Here is a 15,509-nt window from a genome sequence, read left to right on the forward strand (position 1 = left end):
CTCTCTGCTTGCCGTGTTGTTGCCTGTAGGTTGCGCCGCTGCCGCTGCTGTGCCGTGTTGTTGCTCTCCATTGTTGCTACATTTTGCGGTTGTTGTGTTGCTCCTGTTGCTGCTTGTGCCGAGACGATGTGCTGTTGTCTTTTGCTGTTGCGATGTGCCGTTGCCGTTGCCTGCCTATAGGTTGTTGTGCCTTGCTGCTTGCGCTTGCTGTTGCTGGCTGCTGCTGTTTGTTAGTTACTGCTAGCGTTGCCTTGCTGCTGCGTGCCATTTTTCTAGATAGCTGCTAGCTTGCTTGTTGTTGGATGCTTGTGCTAGTAACTGTAGGTAGTTTGCTGTGTTGCTAGTTGCTGTAGTTGCTATTGTGTCGCGTGTCGCCGCCGCGTGCAACATCCCCGCCTGCCGTGGTTCGTCGACAAGTTTGCCGTGAACATCGTCGCCCGTGTCGACCCCGGGGAAGTGTTCGACTACCGATGTGAAGACCGTGAACCGACGCCGAAGACCGTGAACCACGACGCCGAGTGAATGACTACCGTCGACGAGACCGTGTACGACTACTTCCACGACAACCACGACTTCCACGACGATCGTTGATCTCCTTCACCGATCCGAACCGTTCCGATATGCATGCTTCAAAGGTATACCGACGAAACGTTGTCGTGACCGTGTGCATGTGATGCATGAGATGATGTATGATTGCACCGTATGTTTGACGTTGCACATTGTCCCTCTATGTTGTGCTCGACACATGGGAAGCCGAGATACGGGATCACCCCATCTTTATTTAACGTTCCCGCACACGCTTCCAGTACATTGGCATGATATCTCGACGAGTTATCGGGATAGGAATGTTGCCGTGGCATCGTTTCTGATTTGCCGCCATGGTTCCCTCTCGCTCGCCGTGGCGACACCTGTTTCTTTCCCTTCTTGCCCGTGTTGTAACTAGCATGCATGTCGCCTTCATGGCATAATATTTCGTGTGTTGCATGCCTCTTGTGCCGTACCTCCGTTCTATGCTCCGCGTGTTACCCTACTAGGATGCCATGTAGAATCACCGCTTCACCCCTTGCCATGTTAAACAACATTAAACATTGTCGTGTTAATAATCGGGAGCGAATTAAATAATTAATCGTGGAGTCTCGTCGATATGCAACCCGTTGCATATCGAGCTTCACTTAATGTGTAGAGTTTGCGTGAGGTGAATTGCCATGCCATGCATCCATCATTGAACTGATCATGCATAATATTAGGGTATGCATCATGTCTTGCTTTTGTTGTGGTGAATATCTGTGTTGATGTTTGTTTCCGGTTTGCTCCGTCTCGATAGAGTTCCGCAAGCGTGTCGGAATGTGAGGACCCGTTCGACTACGTTGGTTCGCCGACTTCTCGGAGTCATTCTTCTTCCAAGCGGGATCTCAGGCAAGATGATCATTTCCCCAGATACCATTACTATCATTGCCATGCTAGTTTTATCGCTTCTATCGATTATGTCTCGTTGCCTACCACCTGTTAAATATCAGCCTCTCAACAATGCCATGTTAACCTTCAACCTATTCAACCTAGCAAACCACTGATTGGCTATGTTACTGCTTGCTTAACCCTGTGTTAGCGTTGCTAGTTGCAGGTGCATTTTCTTCCATGTGAAAACATGGGTTCCTTGTTATATCACCATATTAAATGCTATTTAATTTAATGCACCTATATACTTGGTAAAAGGTGGAAGGCTCGGCCTTTTCTAGCCTGATGTTTTGTTCCACCTTTGCCCCCTTAGTTTTCGGCTACCGGTGTTACGTTCCATAAATGAGCGCTCCTAACACGATCGGGGTTGTTATGGGGACCCCCTTGATAATTCGTTTTAGATTAAGACTGGTCTGGCAAGGCCCAACTTTGGTACTACATTTGCCTAATAATCTAATAATAATGCATAGGGACCCGCCGGCACCCGAGGAAATTTAATCAACCCCCGGGCCAGTGCTCCTCATGAGTGTTGGTCCAAATTGGCAGACTACGGGGCCACCGCGGGGCAACCCGAGGTTTGGTTCTCCTAGTGTGACCCATCCAACGTGTCTTGAGAACGAGATACGCGGCTCCTATCAGGATCGTCGACACGTCGGGCGGCCTTGCTGGATTAGTTTTACCTTTGACAGAATATCTTGTGCATCGGGATTCCGGTGATGCTTTGGGTAATCTCAGAGTTGATGTTTTCCACTAGGGAATCCGACGAGATCGCGAGCTTCGTGATTGAGGATTTCTATGCGGCTTGTGGTAATTTCTGATGGATTAGTTGGAGCACCCCTGCAGGGTTAAATCTTTCGGAAAGCCATGCCCGCGGTTATGTGGCAACGTGGAAACTTTGTTTAACACTGGTTCTAGATAACTTGAAGTTAACTTAATTAAAACTTGCCAACTGTGTGCGTAACCGTGACTGTGTCTTTCGTGAGTTCCTTCTCCGATCGAGGACACGGTGGGGTTATGTCTGACGTAGGTAGGTGTTCAGGATCATTCATTTGATCATCCGTAGTTCCCGTCCGCTATGCGTAGATCTTCCCCCTCTTATTTTCTCGTACTCGTAAGTTTAGCCACCAAATATATGCTTAGCCGCTGCTGCAACCTCACCACTTAACCTTGCCTCACCCATTAAGCTTTGCTAGTCTTGATACCTTTGGAAATGAGATTGCTGAGTCCCGTGTGGCTCACATATTACTACAACACCAGTTGCAGGTACAGGTAAAGGTTACTTGACGCGAGCGTGTTGATTGTTCATTTGGAGTTGCTTCTTCTTCTTCTTCTTCATCGATCTAGGATGGGTTCCAGGCCGGCAGCCTGGGATAGCAAGGATGGACGTCGTTCTTCTTTTGTCGTTTGTTTTCGTCCGTAATCGGACCCTGCTCTTACTCTTGATGAATATGTAATGTACTGATGTGACTCTGATGTAGCTTGTGGCGAGTGTAAGCCAACTCTATATATATGTCTTCTTTTCAGTACATGTACTTGTAACGATATCCATTCTTGCGACACGACGAGATGCACTTCTATCCCTGACGAGGCCCGCGTGCCAAATTGAGGATAGGGTCGCATCTTGGGCGTGACATGATCGAAGAGAGGTCTTCGAAGGAGACAAGCACGGTTACGCACACAGTTGGCAGTTTTACTAGAGTTACTTAAAGTTGTCTAGAACCGGATGTTAACAAATTATCCATGTTGCCACATAACCGCGGGCACGGATTTCCAAAAGATTAACCCTGCAGGGGTGCTCCAACTAGTCCATCACAAACTGCCACGGGCCGCAAAGTAATCCTCTATCACGAATCCCGTGATCTCGTCGGATTCCTTAGAGGAAAACCTCAACTTTGAGGCGACCCAAAGTTTCACCGGGATTCCTATACGCAAGATATATCACTAAGGTAAGACAAATCTAGCAGGACCTCCCGTCTTGTCGACGACCCCGATAAGAGCCGCGTATCTCAGTCTCAGGACACGACGGATAAGCACGCGTACTGATAACCCACAAGTATAGGGGATCGCAAGAGTTTTCGAGGGTAGAGTATTCAACCCAAATTTATTGATTCGACTCAAGGGGAAGCGAAAGAGTATTCTCAAGTATTAGCAGTTGAGTTGTCAATTCAACCACACCTGAAAGATTTAGTATCTGTAGCAAAGTATCAGTAGCAAAGTAGTATGATAGCAGCAATAGCAACAGTAACCAGTAGCAGCAAAGTGACATCATTAGTAGCAAAGTAACAGCAGCAGCAGTGACAACAGTAGCGGCAAAGTAACATAGCAAGAACTAGTAGGAAAAACTCGTAGGCATTGGATCAGTGATGGATGATTATGCCAGATGTGATTCATCATGTAACAGTTATAACACGGAGAGATATGTAACTAGCTCCCGTTCATCAATCTAATGTAGGCATGTATTCCATATGTAGTCATACGTGCTTAGGGAAAAGAACTTGCATGGCATCTATTGTCCATCCCTCCCGTGGCAGCGGGGTTCTAATGGAAACTACGGGATATTAAGGTTCTCCTTTTAATAAAGAACCAGACCAATGCATTAACACTTGGTGAATACATGAACTCCTCATACTATGGTCCTCTCCGGGAGTGGTTCCGGCTATTGTCACTCTGGGGTTGCCGGGTCATAATGTTGGAATTATGCCCTAGAGGCAATAATAAATATAGTTATTATTATAATTCCTGTATCAAGATAATTGTTTATTATCCATGCTATAATTGTATTGAATGAAGACTCATTTACATGTGTGGATACATAGACAAAACACTGTCCCTAGTAAGCCTCTAGTTGGCTAGCCAGTTGATCAAAGATAGTCAGTGTCTTCTGATTATGAACAAGGTTTTGTTGCTTGATAACTGGATCACGTCATTAGGAGAATCACGTGATGGACTAGACCCAAACTAAATAGACATAGCATGTTGATCGTGTCATTTTGTTGCTACTGTTTTCTGCGTGTCAAGTATTTGTTCCTATGACCATGAGATCATATAACTCACTGACACCGGAGGAATGCTTTGTGTGTATCAAACGTCGCAACGTAACTGGGTGACTATAAAGATGCTCTACAAGTATTTCCGAAGGTGTTAATTGAGTTAGTATGGATCAAGACTGGGATTTGTCACTCCGTGTGACGGAGATGTATCTCAGGGCCCACTCGGTAATTCAACATCACACACAAGCCTTGCAAGCAATGTAACTTAGTGTAAGTTGCGGGATCTTGTATTACGGAACGAGTAAAGAGACTTGCCGGTAAACGAGATTGAAATAGGTATGCGGATACTGACGATCGAATCTCGGGCAAGTAACATACCGAAGGACAAAGGGAATGACATACGGGATTATATGAATCCTTGGCACTGAGGTTCAAACGATAAGATCTTCGTAGAATATGTAGGATCCAATATGGGCATCCAGGTCCCGCTATTGGATATTGACCAAGGAGTCTCTCGGGTCATGTCTACATAGTTCTCGAACCCGCAGGGTCTGTACACTTAAGGTTCGACGTTGTTTTATGCGTATTTGAGTTATATGGTTGGTTACCGAATGTTGTTCGGAGTCGCGGATGAGATCACGGACATCACGAGGGTTTCCGGAATGGTCCGGAAACGAAGATTGATATATAGGATGACATCATTTGATTACCAGAAGGTTTTCGGAGTTACCGGGAATGTACCGGGAATGACGAATGGGTTCCGGGAGTTCACCAGGGGGGGGGGGCAACCCACCCCGGGGAAGCCCATAGTCCATGAGGGTGGCGCATCAGCCCTTAGTGGGCTGGTGGGACAGCCCAAAAGGGCCCTATGCGCCATAGAAAGAAAAATCAAAGAGAAAGAAAAAAAAGGGAGGTGGGAAGGGAAGGAAGGACTCCCACCCACCAAACCAAGTCCAACTCGGTTTGGGGGGGGAGCCTTCCCCCTTGGACTCGGCCGACCCCCTTGGGGGTCCTTGAGCCCCAAGGCAAGGTCCCCTCCCTCCCACCTATATATACGGAGGTTTTAGGGCTGATTTGAGACGACTTTTCCACGACAGCCCCACCACATACCTCCACGGTTTTTCCTCTAGATCTCGTTTCCGCGGAGCTCGGGCGGAGCCCTGCTGAGACAAGGTCATCACCAACCTTCGAAGCGCCATCACGCTGCCGGAGAACACTTCTACCTCTCCGTCTCTCTTGCTGGATCAAGAAGGCCGAGATCATCGTCGAGCTGTACGTGTGCTGAACGCGGAGGTGCCGTCCGTTCGGTACTAGATCGTGGGACTGATCACGGGATTGTTCGCGGGGCGGATCGAGGGACGTGAGGACATTCCACTACATCAACCGCGTTCACTAACGCTTCTGCTGTACGATCTACAAGGGTACGTAGATCACTCATCCCCTCTCGTAGATGGACATCACCATGATAGGTCTTCGTGCGCGTTGGAAACTTTTTGTTTCCCATGCGACGTTCCCCAACAGTGGCATCATGAGCTAGGTTCATGCGTAGATGTCTTCTCGAGTAGAACACAAAAGTTTTTGTGGGCAGTGATGTGCGCTTTGCTGCCCTCCTTAGTCTTTGCTTGATTCCGCGGTATTGTTGGATTGAAGCGGCTTGGACCGACATTACTCGTACGCTTACGAGAGACTGGTTTCATCGCTACGAGTAACCCCGTTGCTCAAAGATGACTGGCAAGTGTCGGTTTCTCCAACTTTAGTTGAATCGGATTTGACCGAGGAGGTCCTTGGATGAGGTTAAATAGCAACTCATATATCTCCGTTGTGATGTTTGCGTAAGTAAGATGCGATCCTACTAGATACCCATGGTCACCACGTAAAACATGCAACAACAAAATTAGAGGACGTCTAACTTGTTTTTGCAGGGTATGCTTGTGATGTGATATGGCCAACGATGTGATGTGATATATTGGATGTATGAGATGATCATGTTGTAATAGAAAATATCGACTTGCACGTCGATGGTACGGCAACCGGCAGGAGCCATAGGGTTGTCTTTATACTAACGTTTGTGCTTGCAGATGCGTTTACTATTTTGCTAGGATGTAGCTTTAGTAGTAGTAGCATGAGTAGCACGACAACCCCGATGGCAACACGTTGATGGAGATCATGGTGTGGCGCCGGTGACAAGAAGATCGTGCCGGTGCTTTGGTGATGGAGATCAAGAAGCACGTGATGATGGTCATATCATGTCACTTATGAATTGCATGTGATGTTAATCCTTTTATGCACCTTATTTTGCTTAGAACGACGGTAGCATTATGAGGTGATTTCTCACTAAAATTTCAAGACGAAATTGTGTTCTCCCCGACTGTGCACCGTTGCTACAGTTCGTCGTTTCGAGACACCACGTGATGATCGGGTGTGATAGACTCAACGTTCACATACAACGGGTGCAAAACAGTTGCGCACGCGGAACACTCGGGTTAAGCTTGACGAGCCTAGCATGTGCAGACATGGCCTCGGAACACATGAGACCGAAAGGTCGATCATGAATCATATAGATGATATGATTAGCATAGGGATGCTTACCACTGAAACTATACTCAACTCACGTGATGATCGGACTTGAGATAGTGTAAGTGGATCATGAACCACTCAAATGACTAGAGAGATGTACTTTTTGAGTGGGTGTTTAGCGAATAATTTGATTAAGTTAAACTCTAATTATCTTGATCATAGTCTAAGTCCACTTTGAATATATTTGTGTTGTAGATCATGGCTCACGCTACAGTCATCCTGATTTTTAATACGTTCCTAGAGAAAGCTAAGTTGAAAGATGAAGGAAGCAACTTTGTAGACTGGGCTCATAATCTTAAGCTAATCTTACAAGCTGGGAAGAAGGATTATGTCCTTAATGCTGCGCTAGGAGATGAACCACCCGCTACGGCTGATCAGGATGTTAAGAACGCTTGGTTAACACGTAAGGAGGACTACTCAATAGTTCAATGTGCAGTCTTGTATGGCTTAGAACCGGGACTTCAACGTCGCTTTGAGCGTCATGGAGCATTTGAGATGTTCCAGGAGTTGAAGTTTATCTTTCAGAAGAACGCCCGGATCGAGAGGTATGAGACCTCCGATAAATTCTATGCTTGCAAGATGGAGGAAAACTCGTCTGTCAGTGAACATGTGCTCAAAATGTTTGGGTACTCAAACCGTCTAGCTGAGCTGGGGATTGAACTCCCGCAAGAGGCTATCACTGACAGAATCCTTCAATCAGTGCCGCCAAGCTATAAAGGCTTTGTGTTGAACTACAACATGCAAGGGATGAACAAGTCTCCCGGCGAGTTGTTTGCGATGCTGAAAGTCGCAGAGTATGAACTCCGTAAAGAGCATCAAGTGTTGATGGTGAATAAGACCACTAGTTTCAAGAGAAACGTCAAAGGCAAGAAGGGTAATTCGATGAAGAGCGGCAAGCCTGTTGCCAATCCGCCGAAGAAACCCAAAGCTGGACCTAAGCCTGAAACAGAGTGTTACTATTGCAAGGGTATGGGTCACTGGAAGCGCAAATGCCCCAAGTATCTGGCAGATAAGAAGGCGGCCAAAGAAAAATCAGGTATATTTGATATACATGTTATTGATGTGTACTTAACCGGCTCTCGTAGTAGTGCCTGGGTATTCGATACCGGTTCTGTTGCTCATATTTGCAACTCGAAACAGGAACTGCGGAATAGACGAAGGCTGGCAAAATATGAAGTGACGATGCGCGTAGGAAATGGTTCCAAGGTTGATGCAATCGCCGTCGGCACAGTTTCACTTCAGTTACCATCAGGATTAGTGATGAACTTAAATCATTGTTATTTAGTGCCTGCGTTGAGCATGAACATTATATCTGGATCTTGTTTATTGCGAGACGGTTTCTCTTTTAAGTCAGAGAAAAATGGTTGTTCTATTTCTATGAGTAACATCTTTTATGGTCATGCACCTAATGTGAGAGGATTGTTCATATTGAATCTTGATAAGGATACGCATATACATAACATTGAGACCAAAAGAGTTAGAGTTAACAATGATAGCGCCATATTTTTGTGGCACTGCCGCTTAGGTCATATTGGTGTAAAGCGCATGAAGAAACTCCATGCTGATGGACTTTCGGAGTCACTTGACTTTGATTCACTTGACACGTGCGAACCATGCCTCATGGGCAAGATGACTAAGACTCCGTTCTCCGGAAAAATGGAGCGTGCAAGTGACTTGTTGGAAATCATACATACCGATGTGTGTGGTCCGATGAGCGTGGAGGCACGCGGCGGATATCGTTATTTTCTCACCTTCACTGACGATTTGGGTAGATATGGTTATGTCTACTTGATGAAGCACAAGTCTGAAACATTTGAAAAGTTCAAGCAATTTCAGAGTCAAGTTGAAAATCATCGTAACAAGAAGATCAAGTTCCTACGGTCTGATCGTGGGGGTGAATATCTGAGTTTCGAGTTTGGTGCTCACTTAAGACAATGTGGAATTGTTTCACAGTTAACACCGCCTGGAACACCACAGCGTAATGGTGTGTCCGAACATCGTAATCGTACTTTATTAGAGATGGTACGATCTATGATGTCTCTTACCGATTTGCCGTTATCGTTTTGGGGTTATGCATTAGAAACAGCTGCATTCACTTTAAATAGGGCACCATCAAAATCCGTTGAGAGGACACCATACGAACTGTGGTATGGCAAAAGGCCAAAGTTGTCGTTTCTTAAAGTTTGGGGATGTGATGCTTATGTCAAAAAACTTCAGCCTGAAAAGCTGGAACCCAAAGCGGAAAAGTGCGTCTTCATAGGTTACCCAAAAGAGACAGTTGGGTACACCTTCTATCTCAAATCCGAGGGCAAAGTGTTTGTTGCTAAAAACGGAGCTTTTCTCGAGAAGGAGTTTCTCTCGAGAGAATTGAGTGGGAGGAAGATAGAACTTGACGAGGTTGTCGAACCTCTCATCCCTCTGGTTGGTGGCGCAGGGCAAGGGGAAACCTCTGTCGTTGCGACGCCGGTTGAGGAGGAAGTTAATGATGATGATCATGAAACTCCAGTTCAAGTTTCTGTCGAACCACGTAGGTCGACGAGACCACGTGCTGCTCCAGAGTGGTACGGTAATCCCGTCTTATCAATCATGTTGTTAGACAACAATGAACCTGCAAATTATGAAGAAGCAATGGTGGGCCCAGATTCCAACAAATGGCTAGAAGCCATGAAGTCCGAGATAGGATCCATGTATGAGAACAAAGTGTGGACTTTGGAGGTACTGCCTGAGGGCCGCAAGGCTATTCAGAACAAATGGATCTTTAAGAGGAAGAAGGACGCTGACGGCAATGTGACTGTTTATAAAGCTCGACTTGTGGCAAAGGGTTTTTCACAAGTTCAAGGAGTTGACTACGATGAGACATTCTCACCCGTAGCGATGCTTAAGTCCGTCAGAATCATGTTAGCAATAGCTGCATTTTTCGATTATGAAATCTGGCAGATGGATGTCAAACGGCGTTCCTTAACGGTTTCCTTAAGGAAGAGTTGTATATGATACAACCCGAAGGTTTTGTCGATCCTAAGAATGCTAACAAGGTGTGTTGGAACAAACGCTTTGATGAGGTGATCAAAGCATTTGGGTTTATACAAGTGGTTGGAGAATCTTGTATTTACAAGAAAGTGAGTGGGAGCTCTGTGGCGTTTCTAATATTATATGTGGATGACATATTACTGATTGGAAACAACGTAGAGTTTTTGGAGAGCATAAAGGATTACTTGAATAAAAGTTTCTCTATGAAGGACCTAGGAGAAGCTGCTTACATTCTAGGCATTAAGATCTATAGGGATAGATCAAAACGCCTGATAGGACTTTCACAAAGCACATACCTTGATAAAGTTTTGAAGAGGTTCAAAATGGAACAGTCCAAGAAAGGGTTCTTGCCAGTTTTACAAGGTACAAGATTGAGTAAGACTCAGTGCCCAGCAACTGATGAAGATAGAGAGCATATGCGCTCCGTCCCCTATGCTTCAGCCATAGGTTCTATCATGTATGCAATGCTGTGCACTAGACCGGATGTTAGCCTGGCCATAAGTATGGCAGGTAGGTTCCAGAGTAATCCAGGAGTGGATCACTAGACAGCGGTCAAGAATATCCTGAAGTACCTGAAAAGGACTAAGGAGATGTTTCTCGTGTATGGAGGTGACGAAGAGCTCGCCGTAAAAGGTTACGTCGATGCAAGCTTTGACACAGATCCGGACGACTCTAAGTCGCAAACCGGATACGTATTTATTCTTAATGGGGGTGCGGTAAGCTGGTGCAGTTCCAAGCAAAGCGTCGTAGCAGATTCTACATGTGAAGCGGAGTACATGGCTGCCTCGGAGGCGGCTAAGGAAGGTGTCTGGATGAAGCAGTTCATGACGGATCTTGGAGTGGTGCCAAGCACACTCAATCCAATAACCTTGTTCTGTGACAACACGGGTGCCATTGCCTTAGCAAAGGAACCACAGTTTCACAAGAAGTCCAGACACATCAAACGACGCTTCAACCTCATCCGCGACTACGTCGAAGGGGAGGACGTAAATATATGCAAAGTGCACACGGATCTGAATGTAGCAGACCCGCTGACTAAACCTCTTCCACGGCCAAAGCATGATCAACACCAGTACTGTATGGGTGTTAGATTTATTACAATGTAATTCGCATGATGATGTGAGGGCTAGATTATTGACTCTAGTGCAAGTGGGAGACTGTTGGAATTATGCCCCAGAGGCAATAATAAATACAGTTATTATTATAATTCCTGTATCAAGATAATTGTTTATTATCCATGCTATAATTGTATTGAATGAAGACTCATTTACATGTGTGGATACATAGACAAAACACTGTCCCTAGTAAGCCTCTAGTTGGCTAGCCAGTTGATCAAAGATAGTCAGTGTCTTCTGATTATGAACAAGGTGTTGTTGCTTGATAACTGGATCACGTCATTAGGAGAATCATGTGATGGACTAGACCCAAACTAAATAGACGTAGCATGTTGATCGTGTCATTTTGTTGCTACTGTTTTCTGCGTGTCAAGTATTTGTTCCTATGACCATGAGATCATATAACTCACTGACACCGGAGGAATGCTTTGTGTGTATCAAACGTCGCAACGTAACTGGGTGACTATAAAGATGCTCTACAAGTATTTCCGAAGGTGTTAATTGAGTTAGTATGGATCAAGACTGGGATTTGTCACTCCGTGTGACGGAGAGGTATCTCGGGGCCCACTCGGTAATACAACATCACACACAAGCCTTGCAAGCAATGTAACTTAGTGTAAGTTGCGGGATCTTGTATTATGGAACGAGTAAAGAGACTTGCCGGTAAACGAGATTGAAATAGGTATGCGGATACTGACGATCGAATCTTGGGCAAGTAACATACCGAAGGACAAAGGGAATGACATACGGGATTATATGAATCCTTGGCACTGAGGTTCAAACGATAAGATCTTCGTAGAATATGTAGGATCCAATATGGGCATCCAGGTCCCGCTATTGGATATTGACCGAGGAGTCTCTCGGGTCATGTCTACATAGTTCTCGAACCCGCAGGGTCTGCACACTTAAGGTTCAACGTTGTTTTATGCGTATTTGAGTTATATGGTTGGTTACCGAATGTTGTTCGGAGTCCCGGATGAGATCACGGACGTCACGAGGGTTTCCGGAATGGTCCGGAAACGAAGATTGATATATAGGATGACCTCATTTGATTACCGGAAGGTTTTCGGAGTTACCGGGAATGTACCGGGAATGACGAATGGGTTCCGGGAGTTCACCAGGGGGGGCAACCCACCTCGGGGAAGCCCATAGGCCATGAGGGTGGCGCATCAGCCTTTAGTGGGCTGGTGGGATAGACCAAAAGGGCCCTATGCGCCATAGAAAGAAAAATCAAAGAGAAAGAAAAAAAAGGGAGGTGGGAAGGGAAGGAAGGACTCCTACCCACCAAACCAAGTCCAACTCGGTTTGGGGGGGGGAGCCTTCCCCCTTGGACTCGGACGACCCCCTTGGGGCTTCTTGAGCCCCAAGGCAAGGTCCCGTCCCTCCCACCTATATATACGGAGGTTTTAGGGCTGATTTGAGACGACTTTTCCACGGCAGCCCGACCACATACCTCCACGGTTTTTCCTCTTGATCGCGTTTCCGCGGAGCTCGGGCGGAGCCCTGCTGAGACAAGGTCATCACCAACCTCCGGAGCGCCATCACGCTGCCGAAGAACTCTTCTACCTCTCCGTCTCTCTTCCTGGATCAAGAAGGCCGAGATCATCATCGAGCTATACATGTGCTGAACGCGGTGGTGCCGTCCGTTCGGTACTAGATCGTGGGACTGATCGCGGGATTGTTCGCGGAGCGGATCGAGGGACGTGAGGAGGTTCCACTACATCAACCGCGTTCACTAACGCTTCTGCTGTACGATCTACAAGGGTACGTAGATCACTCATCCCCTCTCGTAGATGGACATCACCATGATAGGTCTTCGTGCGCGTAGGAAATTTTTTGTTTCCCATGCGACTTTCCCCAACACATAACACATAGTAGGTGACTACAACTTGCAAGAGAGGATCTAAAACACACATATATTAGCGACAACATAATAGGTTCAGATCTGAAATCACGGCACTCGGACCCTAGTGACAAGCATTAAGCATGGCAAAGTAGTAGCAACATCAATCTCAGAACATAGTGGATACTAGGGATCAATCCCCGTCAAAACTAACTCGATTACATGATAGATCTCATCCAACTCATCACCGTCCAGCAAGCCTACAATGAGATTACTCACGAATGGTGAAGAGAAACATGGGGTTGGCGATGGAGGAAGGTTGATGATGACGATGGCGACGATTTCCCCTCTCCGGAGCCCAGAACGGACTCCAGATCTGCCCTCCAGATGAAGAATAGGAGGTGGCGGCGCCTCCGTATCGTAAAACACGATGAATCCTTCTCCCTGATTTTTTTCCGGGTGAGACGGAATATATAGAGCTAGGATTGGAGGCGGTGGAGCCTCGTGGGCCCCACAAGCCCGCGAGGCACCGCCAGGGGGTGGTCGCGCCTCCTGGGCTTGTGGCCCACTGGCTCACCTCCTCCGGTGGATCTTTGCGCAAGTATTTTTCATTAATTCCAGAAAAATTCTCCGTAAATTTTCAGGTCATTCCGAGAACTTTTATTTTTGCACAAAAACAACACCATGGCAATTCTGCTGAAAACAACATTAGTCCGGGATAGTTCCATTCAAATCATGCAAATTAGAAATCAAAACAAGGGCAAAAGAGTTTGGAAAAGTAGATACGACGGAGACGTATCACGTATAGTGGCCTGATAGAAATCACTCAAGTTGCCCTGAGTTGGCCTCACATAGTGCTCTAGTTTGGACCAACATTCATGAGGAGCACTGGCCCGGGTTGTTGATTAAATCCTCGGGGTAGCTATTCCCTATGCAATTTTATTATTAGGTGATTAGCAAGTTAACACCAATGTTGGGTCCTGCCAGAGAAGCCTTAACACTATACGATTTATCAAGGGGGTCCCCATAACAACCCCGAACGTGTTAGGAGCGATCAATTATGGAATCAAACACCAGTAACCGAAACTAAGGCGGCAATAACGGAACAAATCACCTGGCAAAAGGCTAGGCCTTCCGTCATTTACCAAGTATATAGGTGCATTAATTAAATAACAGTTGAACATAATGATATAAAAAATACTCATGTTAACACATGAGACAACTGGCACCTGCAACTAGCAAAGCTATTCATTAGAAGCTGAGCAAGCCTACTTAGCCAAACAACTTTTGCTAGGAGAGGGAGGTGTTTGGGTTTCATGGCAATATCACGAGACATTTATGTCAAATGGTAGGCAACGAGCATATTTCGAAGGAAACATGATTCTAAGCATAACAAAGCTAGATATGGTATCAAGGTCACGGTCATCTTGCATGTGTTGTCTTCAGCTTGGAACAGCTCTTGATCTTCCTGCACATACTCTCCAGAATCCACGTACTTGCTCTCCGATCCCGATGATACCCAAGATAAAATAATAGCCAATGAACACTAACACAACATGATGCAACAAACAATATGATGCATGATATGAGTTGATAAACTTTTGGAAAGAACTTCATACTAAGTTATCTTGACATGCATGAGGATGGCATGAACATGTGCATCACGAGAAAATGAAGCAAAAACATATAAAGAACGTAGAGAACGGAGCTATGGATCAACTGGAAACTACAAAACAAGATATGGAGTCCTACGGTTCAAATCAACCACAAGCACACTCCAATGGCACTCCTCTGGTGTTACTAGGTTGCCACATGATCAAACAATCAAATATAAGTGGGGTGGTGCATAGAAACACACCATTCCAACAACAATGCCCACACAAGCTTGAAAACAACTAAAACATGCAATCTGTTTTAAACAGCATCATAGCAGTTTGTCTACAACATTTAAAGTACCTACAACCACCCAAATGAGCCAAACAAGATATGAGGCAAAAGTCATTCAAAAGCTCCACAACCCCGTGCAAGAAGTTTATGCAAAGGAGTCACACATATAAGTCACTATCACATGTGAACACATCATATGTAGCAACACCTACACCTACACATGCACACACACAAGCTCATACACCACCACATATAACCATAGTGGCAAGCATGAGGGGTTATCCCTCATGCACAAGTGCATATGTGCACTCATGCCCACACACACACATCCACACACACTAGTGCACACATCACCTAATACACACACACAAGCTCTTGCACACACCCACTACATGCACACACATACACATATATGTGTGCTCATGTCACTCATGTACTCACACCCACATCCACACACATACACAAACTCATGAGCACACTCCACCTACACACACTAGTGCATACACATACTACATGCATACATCCACATACACATCCACAACATTTAAGCTAGGCTTCAGAAGGATCAAAACCCACTGGTTTCTATAAAAGGAGCAAGGTATGCTTGCTGCCCAA

The sequence above is a fragment of the Hordeum vulgare genome, chromosome 5H, assembly GCF_904849725.1.
Source record: "Hordeum vulgare subsp. vulgare chromosome 5H, MorexV3_pseudomolecules_assembly, whole genome shotgun sequence".
In the NCBI taxonomy this organism is placed as follows: Eukaryota; Viridiplantae; Streptophyta; class Magnoliopsida; order Poales; family Poaceae; genus Hordeum; species Hordeum vulgare.